Source organism: Schistocerca piceifrons, chromosome 9 (assembly GCF_021461385.2).
Source record: "Schistocerca piceifrons isolate TAMUIC-IGC-003096 chromosome 9, iqSchPice1.1, whole genome shotgun sequence".
In the NCBI taxonomy this organism is placed as follows: Eukaryota; Metazoa; Arthropoda; class Insecta; order Orthoptera; family Acrididae; genus Schistocerca; species Schistocerca piceifrons.
Genome location: NC_060146.1, coordinates 153,712,215 through 153,728,232, shown reverse-complemented (window position 1 = coordinate 153,728,232; position 16,018 = coordinate 153,712,215). Strand labels below are relative to the sequence as shown.

The 16,018-nt window shown below is 45.1% G+C and overlaps 1 protein-coding gene across 1 annotated transcript in view; it reads right to left on the bottom strand.

The window, feature by feature from the left end:
- LOC124717175 (UDP-glucosyltransferase 2-like) overlaps positions 1-852 on the bottom strand; it is an 80,819-nt gene extending 79,967 nt beyond the window's left edge. Inside the window, exon 1 of the mRNA XM_047243952.1 lies at positions 760-852. The gene's annotated coding sequence lies outside the window, so the exon portion shown is untranslated. The remainder of the gene's footprint in view (positions 1-759) is intronic.
- Positions 853-16,018: the final 15,166 nt, after the last annotated feature.

Below are 16,018 nucleotides of genomic sequence, written 5' to 3'. Positions count from 1 at the left end.
GAGATGTTAAATATGTTTTGTTTATATAAAACACATATGTTTGCGTAACTCACAGACTTGATATGTAGTACAGTAACTTATTTCACAGCTCAAAAATTAGTTTTACAAGTCGTCCACGCCACCTGAAACTAATTTAACAAATAACTAACTGACACGGACAGTGGGAACAGCAGGAAAAAATTAGGTAGACTGATGATATAAGAAATGTAGACATTCTGTTCAAAATCGGCGAACAACGAATTAGGTGATAATACTAACAAGACGAAGGTGTATTGTGATATGACAACTCTGTGTCTGTGTGAAAGCTTATGGGACTGCTAAGATCATCAGTCCCTAAGCTTACACACTACTTAACCTAAATTATCCTAAGGAGAAACACACACACCAATGCCCGAGGGAGGACTCGAACCTCCGCCGGGATCAGCCGCACAGTCCATGACTGCAGTGATATGACAACTGACATGCGTCAATGCATGTGGGAGCTTTCTTTGCATGGCCTTAGGTGGATTCAATAGGTGTTGAAAACTCTAGAGAACTCAGCTAAGAGATAATTGACGCAAAAGTGTGTAATACCTACCCTGGGATGAAATGGGACAGGAGAGTAAGTCGTGATGGAAGACATGAAACCAATCAGAAGACTGATGGTGTAATGAAAAAGAAACAGGTGAGAGTAGTAGGTTACAGAAAGCCCAGTGTAGGCGATGCTGTAAATGAAAACAGTAGCGCCACGGCTGCCACCATAAGAGTAACGAGTGGTACCTTGTTAGCTGCTCAGAGTTGGCTGCAGTCCCGCGTCTCGTCGTCGCCGGTGGTGTGGCCAGACTGCACTACCATCACCGCCTCCGCCTCCACCGTCCAAATAGGGACAAGTGGTCTGACCTTGACAGGGCGTTAACGGAACGAGAGTCCGATGCTGGGCGGCAGAGAGGGGCTCACTGCTGATGGCAAGAGGGTCACCACTCTGACGTCACAGGCTAGAGGCAGACGCTTTGCTGTGGCCGGGATGACGGTTATCGCTGAAACAAGCGGTTTTCGGTTACATCGTCTGGTTTTATCTAACTGTTGAAACCGTTCAAGTTTACAGGTTTTCGAAATAACTGATTATCCGTTTTTCTACCGCTCATTAAACGTAGACATCGCACAAACGTTCAAAAATCTTACGACTTTCTCGGACTTTTGAGTTACATGTATCAAGATACACTACTGGCCATTAAAACTGCTACACCAAGAAGAAATGCAGATGATAAACGGGTATTCATTGGACAAATATATTATACTAGAATTGACATGTGATTATATTTTCACGCAGTTTGTGTGCATAGATCCTGAGAAATCAGTACCCAGAACAACCACCTCTGGCCGTAATAACGGCCTTGATACGCCTGGGCATTGAGTCAACAGAGCATGGATGGTGTGTACAGGTACAGCTGCCCATGCAGCTTCAACACGATACCGCAGTTCATCAAGAGTAGTGACTGGCGTATTGTGATGAGCCAGTTGCTCGGCCACCATTAACCAGACGTTTTCAATTGGTGAGAGATCTGCTCTGGCCAGCAGTCGAACATTTTCTGCATCTAGAAAGGCCCGTACAGAACCTACAACATGCGGTCGTGCATTATCCTGCTCAAATGTGGGCTTTCGCAGCGAGCGAATCAAGGGTAGAGCCACGGGTCGTACCATATCTGAAATGTAACGTCTACTGTTCAAAGTGCCGTCAATGCGAATAAGAGGTGACTGAGACGTGTAACCAACGGCACGCAATACCATCACGCCAGGTGATACGCCGGTATGGCGATGAGGAATACACACTTCCAATGTGCATTCACCGTGATGTCGCCAAACACGGATGTGACCATCATGATGCTGTAAACAGAACCTGGATTCATCCGAAGAAATGATGTTTTGCCATTCGTGCACCCAGGTTCGTCGTTGAGGACACCATGGCAGGAACTCCTGTCTGTGACGCGGCGTCAAGGGTAACCCCAGCCACGGTCTCCGAGCTGATAGTCCGTGCTGCTGCAACCGACGTCGAACTGTTCGTACAGATGGTTGTTGTCTTAGAAACGTCCCCATCTGTTGACTCAGGAATCGAGACGTGGCTGCACGATCCGTTACAGCCATGAGGATAAGGTGCCTGTCATCTCGACTGCTAGTGATACGAGGCCGTTGGGACCCAGCACGGCGTTCCGTATTACCCTCCTGAACCCACCGATTCCATATTCTGCTAACAGTCATTGGATCTCGACCAACACGAGCAGCAGTGTCGCGATACGATAAACCGCAATCGCGATAGGCTACAATCCGATCTTTATCAAAGTCGGAAACGTGATGGTACGCATTTCTCCTCCTTACACGAGGCATCACAACAACGTTTCAGCAGGCAACGCCGGTCAACGGCTGTGTGTGTATGAGAAATCGGTTGGAAACTTTCCTCATGTCAGCACGTTGTAGGTGTCGCGACCGGTGCCAACCTTGTGTGAATGGTCTGAAAGCTAATCATTCTCATATCACAGCATCTTCTTCCTGTCGGTCAAATTTCGCGTCTGTAGTACGTCATCTTCGTGGTGTAGCAATTTTAATGGCCAGTAGTGTATATACACTCATGTTCATAAATTAAGGATAATTCTGGTACACGGTGAAAGAACGCTCTGGTCGTCGATTTTCGGGGTTAAATCACCTCGAGGTATGACCATGCGGTGCATTTGACCTGCGGTCGTCGCACAATAGCGCTAGCAGCAGTCCACATACGCAGAGGTGTGTTGGTGCATGTCAGAGTATGGTGCAGCGAGAAAGTTTGCAGACATTTTCATACATGATCTGGTGACTGTGTGTTGAAAATGGCTCAACGAACACATATTGATGACGTTATGAGGGGTAGAATACTAGGGCGACTGGAGGCTGATCAAACACAGCAGGTCGTAGCACGGGCCGTCTGTGTGCCACAAAGTGCGATCTCAAGATTATGGCAACGATTCCAGCAGACAGGAAACGTGTCCAGGCGCTACAGTACGGGACGTCCACAGTGTACAACACCACAAGAAGATGGATATTTCACCATCAGTGCCCGCAGACGGCCACGGAGCACTGCAGGTAGCCTCACTCGGGACCTTACCGCAGCCACTGGAACAGTTGTCTCCAGACACACAGTCTACAGACGACTGAACAGACAAGGTTTATTTGCCCAGAGACCAGCAAAGTGCATTACACTGACCCCTGGTCGCAGGAGAGCTCATAAAGTTTGGTGTCAAGAACACAGTACATGGTTATTGGAACTGTGGTCCCAGGTTATGTTCACCGAAGAGTCCAGGTGTAGTCTGAACAGTGATTCTCGCCGCCGGTTTCATCTGGCGTGAACCAGGAACCAGATACCAACTCCCTAATGTTCTTGAAAGGGACCCGTATGGAGGTCGTGGTTTGATGGTGTGGGGTGGGGTTATGGTTGGTGCACGTACACCCCTGCATGTCTTTGACAGAGGAACTGTAACAGGTCAGGTGTATCGGGACGTCATTTTGCACCATTTTAGGGGTTCAATGGGTCCGTCCTTCCTCCTGATGGATGATAACCCACAGCTCCACCGAGCTGCCATAGTGGAGGAGTACCTTGAAACAGAAGATATCAGGCAAATAGAGTGGCCTGCCTGTTCTCCAGACCTAAACCCCATCGAGCACGTCTGGGATGCTCTTGGTCGACGTATCGCTGCAGGTCTTCAAATCCCTACGACACTTCAGGAGCTCCGACAGGCACTGGTGCAAGAATGTACCAACACATTCTGCAATTATCCTTAATTTATGAGCATGAGTGTAGTATCAAAATATCAAATAAAGTAGGTAAATAAAATGAAACATAATCTGCCCACAAAATACTGCTTTTCTCGAAAGGTAGTGAGAGTTTGAATACTACAGGGTATTCAATAGTATTCTCCTACTGATTCTAATTTTTAAAACCACTGTTAAAAATCACATTGAAATTGAGGCTAAAACAATCATTTAGATTCTACGAATAGTAAGTGCTAAAGGCAGAAAACCAAGGTTGGAGACCTCTGCATGTTCAGGGGTTAGAATGAACCCCAGGTATACCTACCTGTTGTAAGACGCGACTGAAAGGAGTCTCCCACTTTTCGGTCTAATAATCTCTGACCCCCTTTACGGCTTAACCTCACATTTTCAAAATTCTACAGACGTGTGAACCATTTGGGGAAGGATTCCTTACAAGGTGCACCAGTTATCGATAGTCTGGTTAGTTCTTCTGCACCTCTTATTGTCGTGGCTCTGGGACTCTACTTGCAATTCAGCTATTTTGGTGAGGACACCTTCTGGGATACGTCATCTTCTACTATTCTCTGCTGTCCTCTTTTTTAACCATGGATTTCGCTGCAACCAATATCCAGCACGGTAGTCAGTCAGTCATGATGAGCCGTCAGGCACTTTCTCGATCGTAGCCCCTGACAACACAGTGATTGCACTGCCAATGCCTGAGGTGTAGGTCTCCATGTATGCCAAGCAGTAGATGCCTATTTTCTTGGGGCACCAAGGCTCCCAGCAACGGAAATCGCGCCAGGTGGCCTTTGCTATGGCTGGGTGGCGCCGATGGGGAGAGTCCTTGACTGGAGTGGGTGGTATCAGGGCGGATGACCTGCAGTGAAGCGGACCAAGTCATCTCTTACTTGTGATCGAATGTCATCAGCAGTATGCAGGAAGGGCAAGGTAGACTACAATGCTGACAGGTATTATCCTAAATCGTTCCCCTACCTAACTGCGCCACAGTATGACGGACCATGGAGAAGAGAGAGCCTTATATGTGAAGGTACTTAGCCTGGAGAAGAACAGATGGGGTCTACTATCTGGCTAAAAAGCCTCTATTTTTTGTCGAAAACCTGGGAAGACAAGTTTGGGGAAGCGGCTGCGCTGTCAAAGATGAGAAATGGGACAGTCCTCATTCAGACAGCATCCCCATGGCTGCACTATCAAAGATGATAAATAAGACAGCCCTCATTCAGACAGCATCCCTAGCCCAGTCCCAGGCATTGCTCACCTCTCACCAGCTGGGTGATATTCCTCTTTCCTTCGACCCCCCTCCCCCCATAATCCACGGGATTATTTTCCATCGCAGACTTCTCTTGCAGTTTGACGAGGAGAATGGCAGGGTGTTCACTTTATCCAGTGTGTCCAAAGGGGCCAAAGACAATAAGGTTGCCACCAGAGCCTTCATCTTGGACTTTTAGGGTGATTCATTGCCTGAAAGGTTAAGTTGATGGTATACCAATGTGACACAAAATCATACGTCCCACTACCTACATTGTGCTTAAAGTGCTGACACATGTCTTCCCATTCAACTCCAGCGCCACATGTCTAGACTGCGGACGTCTGCTGCATCTGAATACTCTATGTGCACCAAATCCCACCTGCGTCAGCTGTGGAGAGCACCACTCCTTCTGCTCGCCAGACTGCACAATACTCCAAAAAGAGCGAAAAATTATGGAGTGCACGACCCTGGACCAGCAGACTTCCCACAACGCTAAACAGAAATACGAACGGTTGCACCCCATTCATTTGACATCTACGTATGCTGCAGCTGTGTTGACATCATCTGTACTGGCGATGGTAGCTTCCTCACTTCTGCTTTGTACAGTGGGCCCTCAGGACCGCCCTATTACATTCCCCTGCCCCTTGGTGGTTTGGGGAGTGCCTCTCCAAATGCCAGTGACGTCGGTCCTCACACCCTAGTCGGCGAAGCAACAGCCTCCTCCTTTCGCATGGAAGGGGCCCTTGGGACTCTCCCTTCCTAGGTCTCCACCAATATGAAGTGACTGAAAGAGTCACAAGCTGCTGGACGAAGGGCTTCATGATCGTGCTCTGTGCCTGAAGCTACTTTCAAGAAGTCCTCCCAGCAAGCCCCTAAAGAGAAACGAGAGAGCAAGCAGACGAAGAAGTTTGCTAAGAAACAGGAGACACCAGTGGCCTCAACACCACCACTACCTTACAGTTTGGCATCTGAGGACAAGTTGGAGGCTCCTGCACCACCACTCCCCCATGGGTCTGAGCACGAGGTGGAGGTTCTGATGACCCCTGAGGACCTAGAGCTCGCCGGCGCCTCGGATGCAATGGTACTGGATGCGAACACTCAGCTGGTGGCGGCGGGTGATACCGAGGCCTAATTTGCCTCCTTGGTCACTTCAGGCCTTCCCAGATGACAGAAAGCGTCATTCTTCAGTGGTTCAGTGGAACTGCAGCGGTGTTTTCTCTCACGTGACTGAGTTACATCAACTTTTAAGCGTTACACCTGCTTTTTTCATTCTCCTTCAGGAAACTTGGTTTCCTGAAATGCAGAGCCCTGCTCTCCATGGCTATTAAGGGTACTACAAAAACCTTACTGGCTGTGACAGACAGTAAGGTGAATTTTGTACCTATGTCCTTACCTCTGTCTGTAGTAAACCTGTGCCCCTTCAAACAGCTTTAAATGTTGTGGCTGTCAGGATGAGGACAACATGGGAAATTATCATCTGTAACATCTACATATTCTCCAGATGGTGAAGTGCTGTACCTTATACAGGGTGGTCCATTGATCGTGACCGGGCCAAATATCTCACAAAATAAGCGTCAAACGAAGAAACTACAAAGACGAAACTTGTCTAGCATGAAGGGGGAAACCAGATGGCGCTATGGCTGGCCCACTAGATGGCGCTGCCATAGGTCAAACGGATATCAACTGCGCTTTTTTAAATATGAACCCCGATTTTTTTATTACGTATTCTTGTAGTGCGTAAAGAAATATGAACGTTTTAGTTGGACTACTTTTTTCGCTTTGTGATAGATGGCGCAGTAATAGTCACAAACATATGGCTCACAATTTTAGACGAACAGTTGGTAAGAGGTAGGTTTTTTAAATTAAAATGCAGAACGTAGGTACATTGGAACATTTTATTTCGGTTGTTCCAATGTGATACATGTACCTTTGTGAACTAACCATTTCTGAGAACTCATGCTGTTACAGCGTGATTACCTGTAAATACCACATTAATGCAATAAATGCTCAAAATGATTTCCGTCAACCTCAATGCGTTTAACGACATTCCTCTCAACGGCGGGTAGTTCGCCTTCCGTAATGTTCGCACGTGCATTGACAATGCGCTGACGGATGTTGTCAGGCGTTGTCGGTGGATCACGATAGCGAATATCCTTCAACTTTCCCCGTAGAAAGAAACCCGGGACGTCGGATCTGGTGAACGTGCGGGCCATGCTACGGTCGTTGGACGACCAATCCACCTGTCATGAAATGTGCTATTCAATACCGCTTCAACCGCACGCGAGCTATGTGCCGGTCATCCGTCGTGTTGGAAGTACATCGCCATTCTGTCATGCTGTCAAACATCTTGTAGTAACGTCAGTAGAACATTACGTAGGAAATCAGCATACATTGCACCATTCAGATTGCCATCGATAAAATGGAGGCCAATTATCCTTCCTCCTATAATGACGCACCATATACAGGGTGTTACAAAAAGGTATGGCCAAACTTTCAGGAAACATTCCTCACACACAAATAAAGAAAAGATGTTATGTGGACATGTGTCCGGAAACGCTTAATTTCCATGTTAGAGCTCATTTTAGTTTCGTCAGTATGTTCTGTACTTCCTCGATTCACCGAGAGTTGGCCCAATTGAAGCAAGGTAATGTTGACTTCGGTGCTTGTGTTGACATGGGAATCATTGCTCTACAGTACTAGCATCAAGCACATCAGTACGTAGCATCAACAGGTTAGTGTTCATCACTAACGTGGTTTTGCAGTCAGTGCAATGTTTACAAATGCGGAATTGGCAGATGCCCATTTGATGTATGGATTGGCACGAGGCAATAGCCGTGGCGCGGTACGTTTGTATCGAGAAAGATTTACAGAACGAAGGTGTCCCGACAGGAAGACGTTCGAAGCAATTGATCGGCGTCTTAGGGAGCACGGAACATTCCACCCTATGACTCGCGACTAGGGAAGACTTACAACGACGAGGACACCTGCAATGGACGAGGCAATTCTTCGTGCAGTTGACGATAACCCTAATGTCAGCGTCAGAGAAGTTGCTGCTGTACAAGGTAACGTTGACCACGTCACTGTATGGAGAGTGCTATGGGAGAACCAGTTGTTTCCGTACCATGTACAGCGTGTGCAGGCACTATCAGCAGCTGATACACTTCTGCGAATGGTTCATCCAACAATGTGTCACTCCTCATTTCAGTGTAAATGTTCTCGTTACGGATGAGGCTTCATTCCAACGTGATCAAATTGTAAATTTTCACAATCAACATCTATGGGCTGACGAGAATCCGCACGCAATTGTGCAATCACGTCATCAACACAGATTTTCTGTGAACGTTTGGGCAGGCATTGTTGGTGATGTCTTGATTGGGCCCCATTTTCTTCCACCTACGCTCAATGGAGCACGTTATCATGATTTCATACGGGATACTCTACCTGTGCTGCTAGAACATGTGCCTTTACAAGTACGACACAACATGTGGTTCATGCACGATGGAGCTCCTGCACATTTCAGTCGAAGTGTTCGTACGCTTCTCGACAACAGATTCGGTGACCGATCGATTGGTAGAGGCGGACCAATTCCTTGGCCTCCACGTTCTCCTGACCTCAACCCTCTTGACTTTCATTTATGGAGGCATTTGAAAGCTCTTGTCTACGCAACCCCGGTACCAAATGTAGAGACTCTTCGTGTTCGTATTGTGGACGGCTGTGATACAATACGCCATTCTCCAGGGCTGCATCAGCGCATCAGGGATTCCATGCGCCGGAGGGTGGATACATGTATCCTCGCTAACGGAGGACATTTTGAACATTTCCTGTAACAAAGTGTTTGAAGTCACACTGGTATGTTCTGTTGCTGTGTGTTTCCATTCCATGATTAATGTGATTTGAAGAGAAGTAATAAAATAAAACATGGAAAGTAAGGGCTTCCGGACACATGTCCACATAACATATTTTCTTTCTTTTTGTGTGAGGAATGTTTCCTGAAAGTTTGGCAGTACCTTTTTGTAACACCCTGTATTAACCCGCCAAGGTCGCTGATGTTCCACTTGTCGCAGCCATCGTGCCGCTGTTGGTGAATGACGCTTCGTCGCTAAGTAGAAAGCGTGCAAAAAATCTGTCATCGTCCCGTAATTTCTCTTGTGCCCAGTGGCAGAATTGTACACGACGTTCAAAGTCGTCCCCATGGAATTCCTGGTATATAGGAATATGGTACGGGTGCAGTCGATGTTGATGTAGCATTCTCAACACCGACGTTTTTGAGATTCCCGATTCTCGCGCAATTTGTCTGCTACTGATGTGCGGATTAGCCGCGACAGCAGCTAAAACACCTACTTGGGCATCATAATTTGTTGCAGGTCGGGTTGACGTTTCACAAGTGGCTGAACACTTCCTGTTTCCTTAAATAACGTAACTATCCGGCGAACGGTCCGGACACTTGAATGATGTCGTCCAGGATACCGAGCAGCACACATAGCACACGCCCGTTGGGCATTTTGATCACAAAAGCCATACATCAACACAATATCGACCTTTTGCGCAATTAGTAAACGGTCCATTTTAACACGGGTTATGTACCACGAGGCAAATACCGTCCTCACTGGCGGAATGTTACGTGATACCACGTACTTACACGTTTGTGACTATTACAGCGCCATCTGTCACAAAGCGAAAAAAGTCGTCCAACTAAAACATTCATATTTCTTTACGTACTACACGAATATGTAATAAAAATGGGGTTCCTATTTTTAAAAAGTGCAGTTGATATCCGTTTGACCTACGGCAGGGCCATCCTGCGGGCCAACCATAGCGCTATCCGGTTTCCCCCTTCAAGCTAGACGAGTTTCGTTCTTTGTAGTTTTTTAGTTTGATGCTTATTTCGTGAGATATTTGGCCCGGTCACTATCAAGGACCACTCTGTATAGGCTGCTCTGATTTCCCAACTCTCCCCAACTTTTCTACCTCTGTGTGTCTTTTACATCCATAACCCTTCATGGGGTGGAACCAAGATTACTGGCCATTGTAAAGATGTCGAAGATCTACTAACACAACTCGATCTTTGCCTCCTAAGTACAGGTGCTCTCACAGATTTCGGTGTGAAACATGGCATATACTCGGCCGTTGATCTCTGGGTTTGAAGTTCTGGCCTTCTCCCGTGCATCCTTTGGAGAGCTCACGTCGACCTGTGTGGTAGTGACCACATTCCATTATTCCTGTCTCTTCGCCAGCGAGACTCACTTGATTGGTTACCCAGATGCGATCTTACTAAGGCTGACTGGGGCGGTTTCACTTCTGCTATCACTATTGAATCTCCCTGTGTTGCATGGCAACATCGATGAAGTTATACAGACCGGCACTACTACCACTGTTGCCGCAGCTGAATTGGCAATACGTTGTTCCTCAGATTGTCCCCAGCGGAAGACAGTGCCTTGGTGGTCGCCGGAAAACGCTGCAGCCATCAGAGACCATTGGGAGGGCCTTCAAAGTCAAAAGCGCCACCCATCCCTGGAGCATCTCATTATCTTTGAATGGCTTTGTGCTCGGGCCTGTCAGATCAACAGACAACGGAAGCAGGAGTGTTGGGAACGATACGTCTCCAACATTAGCGCATGAACCTCTCTTTCCCAGGTTTGGAACAAGCTCAGATGTCTTTATGGGTACCAAACCCCTGCAGACGTACCTGGAATTTCCACGCTTGAAGCTGTATGTGATGATCCGGATGTAATCGCAGAATGTCTTGCCGAGCATTATGCTCGCACCGCTGGATCTAAGAATTACCGTCCTGCCTTTCATCTCCTCAAACAGCGGTTGTAACGACAACACCTATCTTTTGAACCACACTACCCTAATCCATATAATACTCCCTTTAGTGAGTGGGAATTTCTCAGTGCCCTTGCTGATAGTCCTGACACAACTCCTTGACTGGACATCCGCCATTCCAAAATGATTAAACATCTGACAATGGATTATCAGCGCCACCATCTTCAACCGAATGTGGGGCGATGGCGCATCACCCCCGCATTGTCGGAAAAGGATCATTGTGGCAGTATTAAGGCCTGGTAAGAACACGCTAGATGTGGATAGCTATCGTCCTATAAATATCGTAAAATATCGGTTGTTTAGAATTAAAATGCCGGTATCGATTTCATCCGGTCGGTTTTTCGTTTCGTTACGTTATGGTCACTAAGACGAGCTACTTGTTCCGACACGTATTGAGCAGAATTAGGGAGCAGAACGAAATTGCTACTGGGACAGACGGTGGTACCTTTTGTTTTTATTGAATCTTGTTGGTTTATTGTTTTTATTATGAGAAATTATGTTCACGAATATCAATTTCAGAGCAATATTTTGCATAAAAATAGTTTCTCATTGTAAATTTTAGCACAGATTTGAAAAAGTAGAACTAGTGAGTGAGGGGGAGAGAGAAGGTGTGTGGAAGATGTGTAGTTGAAGAAGTGAGTTCCGGCACCTAAAAATTTAGAAATTAAGTACTGGCTCTGACCTTTACAAGAATTCACATAACTCCAGTCGACGTCTACATCTAACCGCAATCCAACTTATGGTGTGTTTTTCTCTTTTCCTGTTCCAGTGGCGAATGGTTCTGTGTGTGTTCTGTGTAGGTTCAAATCCCTTTAATTTTGTCATGATGGTGATTTCGTGATATATATGTTGCGGGAAGCTGTTTATTGATGCACTCTTCTAAGACTGTAACGCTCTCAGTACCTTAGCAGTAAACCACGCCTTGACAGAGAACGACTCTCTTGTAGCATCTGCCACTTCAATTGGCTGAGCATCTCCGTGATACTTTCGTGCTTACTAAACGAACCTGTGACGAAATGCATTACTCTTCCTTGGATTTTCTCTGTTTCCCCTTTCAGTCCTACCTAGTCCGAATCCCAAGCTAGAGGGCAATATTGTAGTAGCAACGCCCTTACCCCTCCAAATAGGTACACCACGTTTAGAGGGTGCCACAGAAAGATGATTTTTAGTATTGAATTTTGAGGATTCACCAACTGACTAACAACAGAACTGCAGTAAAACAATTAGATTTGTTATTTTTGTGAATAGTTATTCATGTCGCAGTTCTGTATCTTCACCAAGGTGACAAAGACCATGGGATATCGTGTTGAACCAACTTTCGCCCAATGTAATGCAGCAGCCAGACATGGCAAGTCTCAACAAATCGTTGGAAGTCCCCTGCAGAAATATTGAGCTGTTTTGCCTCTATAGCTGTCCACAATAGTGAAAGTGTTGCCAGTGCAGGATTTTCTGCATAAACTGACCAGTCGATTATGTCCCATAAATGTCCGATGGAATTCATGTCAGGTGATCTGGCCAGCCAAATCATTTGCTCGAACTGTCCACAATGTTCTTTAAACCGATCGGGAATAATTGTGCCCCAGTGACATGGTACAGTGTCATCCATAAAAATTCCATTATTTTTTGGGAACATGAAGCGCAGAATGGCTGCAATGGTCTCAAAGTAGCCGAACATCCAGAGGATCCAGTCTATTCCATGTAAAAGCAGGCCATACCACAGGGCTGGTTTAGCAATGATACAGAAATTGATAATCATGCTGAGACCATCAAACGATCGATGTAATGAGGCTTCTTTTGGACGTGACAAGTCGTCGAGATCAACTAGAGTAATTGGGTAACATGCATTGAAATTATGGAAAACACGGTAAAATTTCAAAAATTGATTGAAAGTATATAAAAATGAGGAAAATACAACAAAAATGAGGATACTCATATGTTCATATGAGTGTAGGAAAATAATTCCATTCATCTACCAATGCAATTGGCAACGAATGGTGCATGCTATACATGCTCTATGGGCTTAAGTCCTACAAAATACCCATTGTTCTATATGTTGCTGTAAGCCATAGATATTTGAGTAAAATGCATTGAATTTATGGAAAAGCTTGTAAAATTCTGGAAATTGATGGGATATACGTAAAGTTTAAGACAATGAGACAAAAATGACGGTACTTACATGCCAACCTGGCTGCATGAAAATCATTTCATTCCTCCACTGGTGCAATTGATAACTGGTGGTACATACTATCCATGCTCTATATGTTTAAGTCCCGCAGAATACACCGTATTCCACTTGTGGTTATGGGTGGTAAACCGTAAAATAATGAAAGACGTGGTGTCCAAAGATGTGGTGGTCAAGAGGCCCAACACTTAGGACATCTAGGTGCAATATGAGGAATCAGTGCTCTTGGTGTGTTTGAAAACGAAATGCCGAGAGATCTGCCACCCCATCATTGTGGAATATAAGATTAAATGTAGAGGTCATACCTTTGGATGCTGGAAACTCTTTCAGTTTCTATATGTTGCAATGTCTTCCACATTTTTGTCAGTAAGAAATATCACCTCTGTCTTTTATTTCCACCACCCTGTGTGTGTTGTGGGAGCAGCACAGCACAGCACAGCACATCAACTCTAGCTTCGTATGAGAGCCAATGAATTGAAATGTATTAATGTTGTTTAGCATCTTACATAGAACTCAGTGTCATGGTATGAAAAGAGAATAAATGGTGGTCTACAAAGCTGTAGTCTTACACCGCTTGGATGCATTAAAGCAGAAAACAAAGTCTCAAACTACTTATGAAACTACAACTCTGGAACCCTCTGTTCTGACTGGTATTCTGTGGTGTACAGTCTTCTTCCTGCAGAGGCAACAAAACTTTATGCAGGTCTGTGGAAGAGAATTCGATCACTGGCCACATATGTTCGATGTCATCATGTGGACAATATTTGTTTCTTATATACTGGAAGAAAGAGACATGGTGAAAATCCTATTGAATTCTGTAAGAGGTGTCGTTGGTGAGGGTTGTTGTAGTTTGTAATTTTATTCTGTCAGATCTTACAAAACAACGAAGGGAGAGAGAGAGAAAGAGAGGGAGAGAGAGAGAGAGAGAGAGAGAGAGAGAGAGAAATGTAGTATACTGTTGGGCATAAAAATGGCTATGATTTTTTCCCAACATGTGAATGGATAAAATGATAGATATTATTCTGTATCGATATTTCAAGCATCTGAAAACCATGTAATACCCACGTTCTCGACAATTTATTTGCAAGAGTTCCACACACTGCAATTTTGAATGCGAGGAATGCTCTCAACTTTGCCAATTTGTCCGTCAAACTGGAAGATATAGGTTTAATCAGTTCTTGCGGAAAAACGCCTGCTTTATTATCATTGCAAATGTGTGTGCTTTTTACTTAATAGCTGAGCGCTTGTGAAGAGAGAATTTGACATTAGATTCAGCTGTTCTGCTGAAAATTTCGGTCACACAACACCTTATAAAGTAGATGTTTCGGGAGATTGAATGTTTTTGGAAATTAGAATTCTTTTACTCAAATGAATGTTCTACAATAACAAGGATGTTCTGTGGTGAAAGCTGCTGTTCTGTCTTGACTGTCAGTGACAGATTAGAACAGACCTAGAAAACCAGCAGTCCTACCTATACAGGAAGGAGAAGGGGAGGCAGGAGGGCAGCTAAGACTGGTTCTAAGCTGTTTAGACTGTTCCCACACATCGAGATGAAGACACATGCACCTGCCGCCACTCTCTTGTGGCGAGATATTTTTGGGTCGGTTTATGCAGCAGTTGAGTTATTACAATGATGTTTTTCATTTCCCAGTGTGTGTGTATTCCATTATGATCCATTGTTTACGAGAGGTACTTTTTTCACGACAATCTGGATTTGTAATCAGATCAGTGAAGCATTTTACATCAGTTGTGGTGGCGAGTATCGGCCTTCCCACACTTCAGTGATGATTTGTTGCCCCATCCCTTCTTCCCATGTATGTGGGTATCTGTGTCGGCACAAGTCATTAGCTGCCGTTCACCTTTAGATCGGTAGGAGTCAACTTTTCCTACACTTAAGTGATAGTTTGCCGTCCTATCCCTTTTTACCATCTGTGTACAAGTTCCTCAGCAGCTATTCGCTTGTAGTTCAGTAGAAGGCAATTCTTTTGGCAGCGAAGGTAGGAGAGTTTCCCATCAGTATCGAATGGTATTGTAGACTAGGGCACACAGTAAGGTGAACAGATACAAACACACATGATCAGTACCAAATAAAAATAAGTTAGCTGTACCAGCTCAAAATAATTTTTTGTGTATCATTACATTCACGCAAAAATACAACAGTCTATTAATGTACCTAAACATAGAATTTATTGTTGTATGGCAGGCTGGAAATTCATTAGTTATAACACCCCATCTATTATGTGCAAAACTGCTTCATGAAAGAAGAAAAATTGTTTTTCCTATTTATGTGTTTATTACACCACTTAATTTGAAATCTTTACTTAACATTGAGTGGTGCCCATCCTCAAGGATGTAGGCGAAGCCTTGCGGCTCTGAGTGGCAACTATAAACAGCAGAGCTGATAGGGCTGTAACTATTGTTGTAGCTGTGGCATCAGGTGATGTCGTATACACACTGAGTAGCCTCTCAAATTTCCTTTTAGCTGTAGTGTTGGTCAGTCGGTCCAGAGTCTTATATTCCATGATTTTCCTTTCTTTCTGGTAAATCCTGTAGTTTGAGGGGCATGATTATTGTCGGTGCAGAAAACGACACCGCACAGTGGATGGAGGAAATGCACCCAAGAAAGCGTCCTCGCCCAATGGCAGGAGAATGGGCAGAACTGCAGATCCACAACTATAAAAGATGCTAAAGATCTCAGCTCATGATGGACACAATGCACCACATAAAATGCCCTCTCCAATTGGATCATTCTTTGGAAAAATTTTGGAGAATGTAGGTCAAACCGAACAGAAAGGATGAAACGTTTGAGACTCCTTTTAGTCGCCTCTTATGATGGGCAGGGATGCCTCAGACGTATTCTAACATCTGAATCCGCAGGGGGAGTAAAGTTACTCCCACTCAGAGCACAGTCCTGTGTTGTAACTTTGATGCTCCCATATTCTTGTCCACCCCCTGTGTATGAGCAAAGCAACCTTAGTATGGAGCGC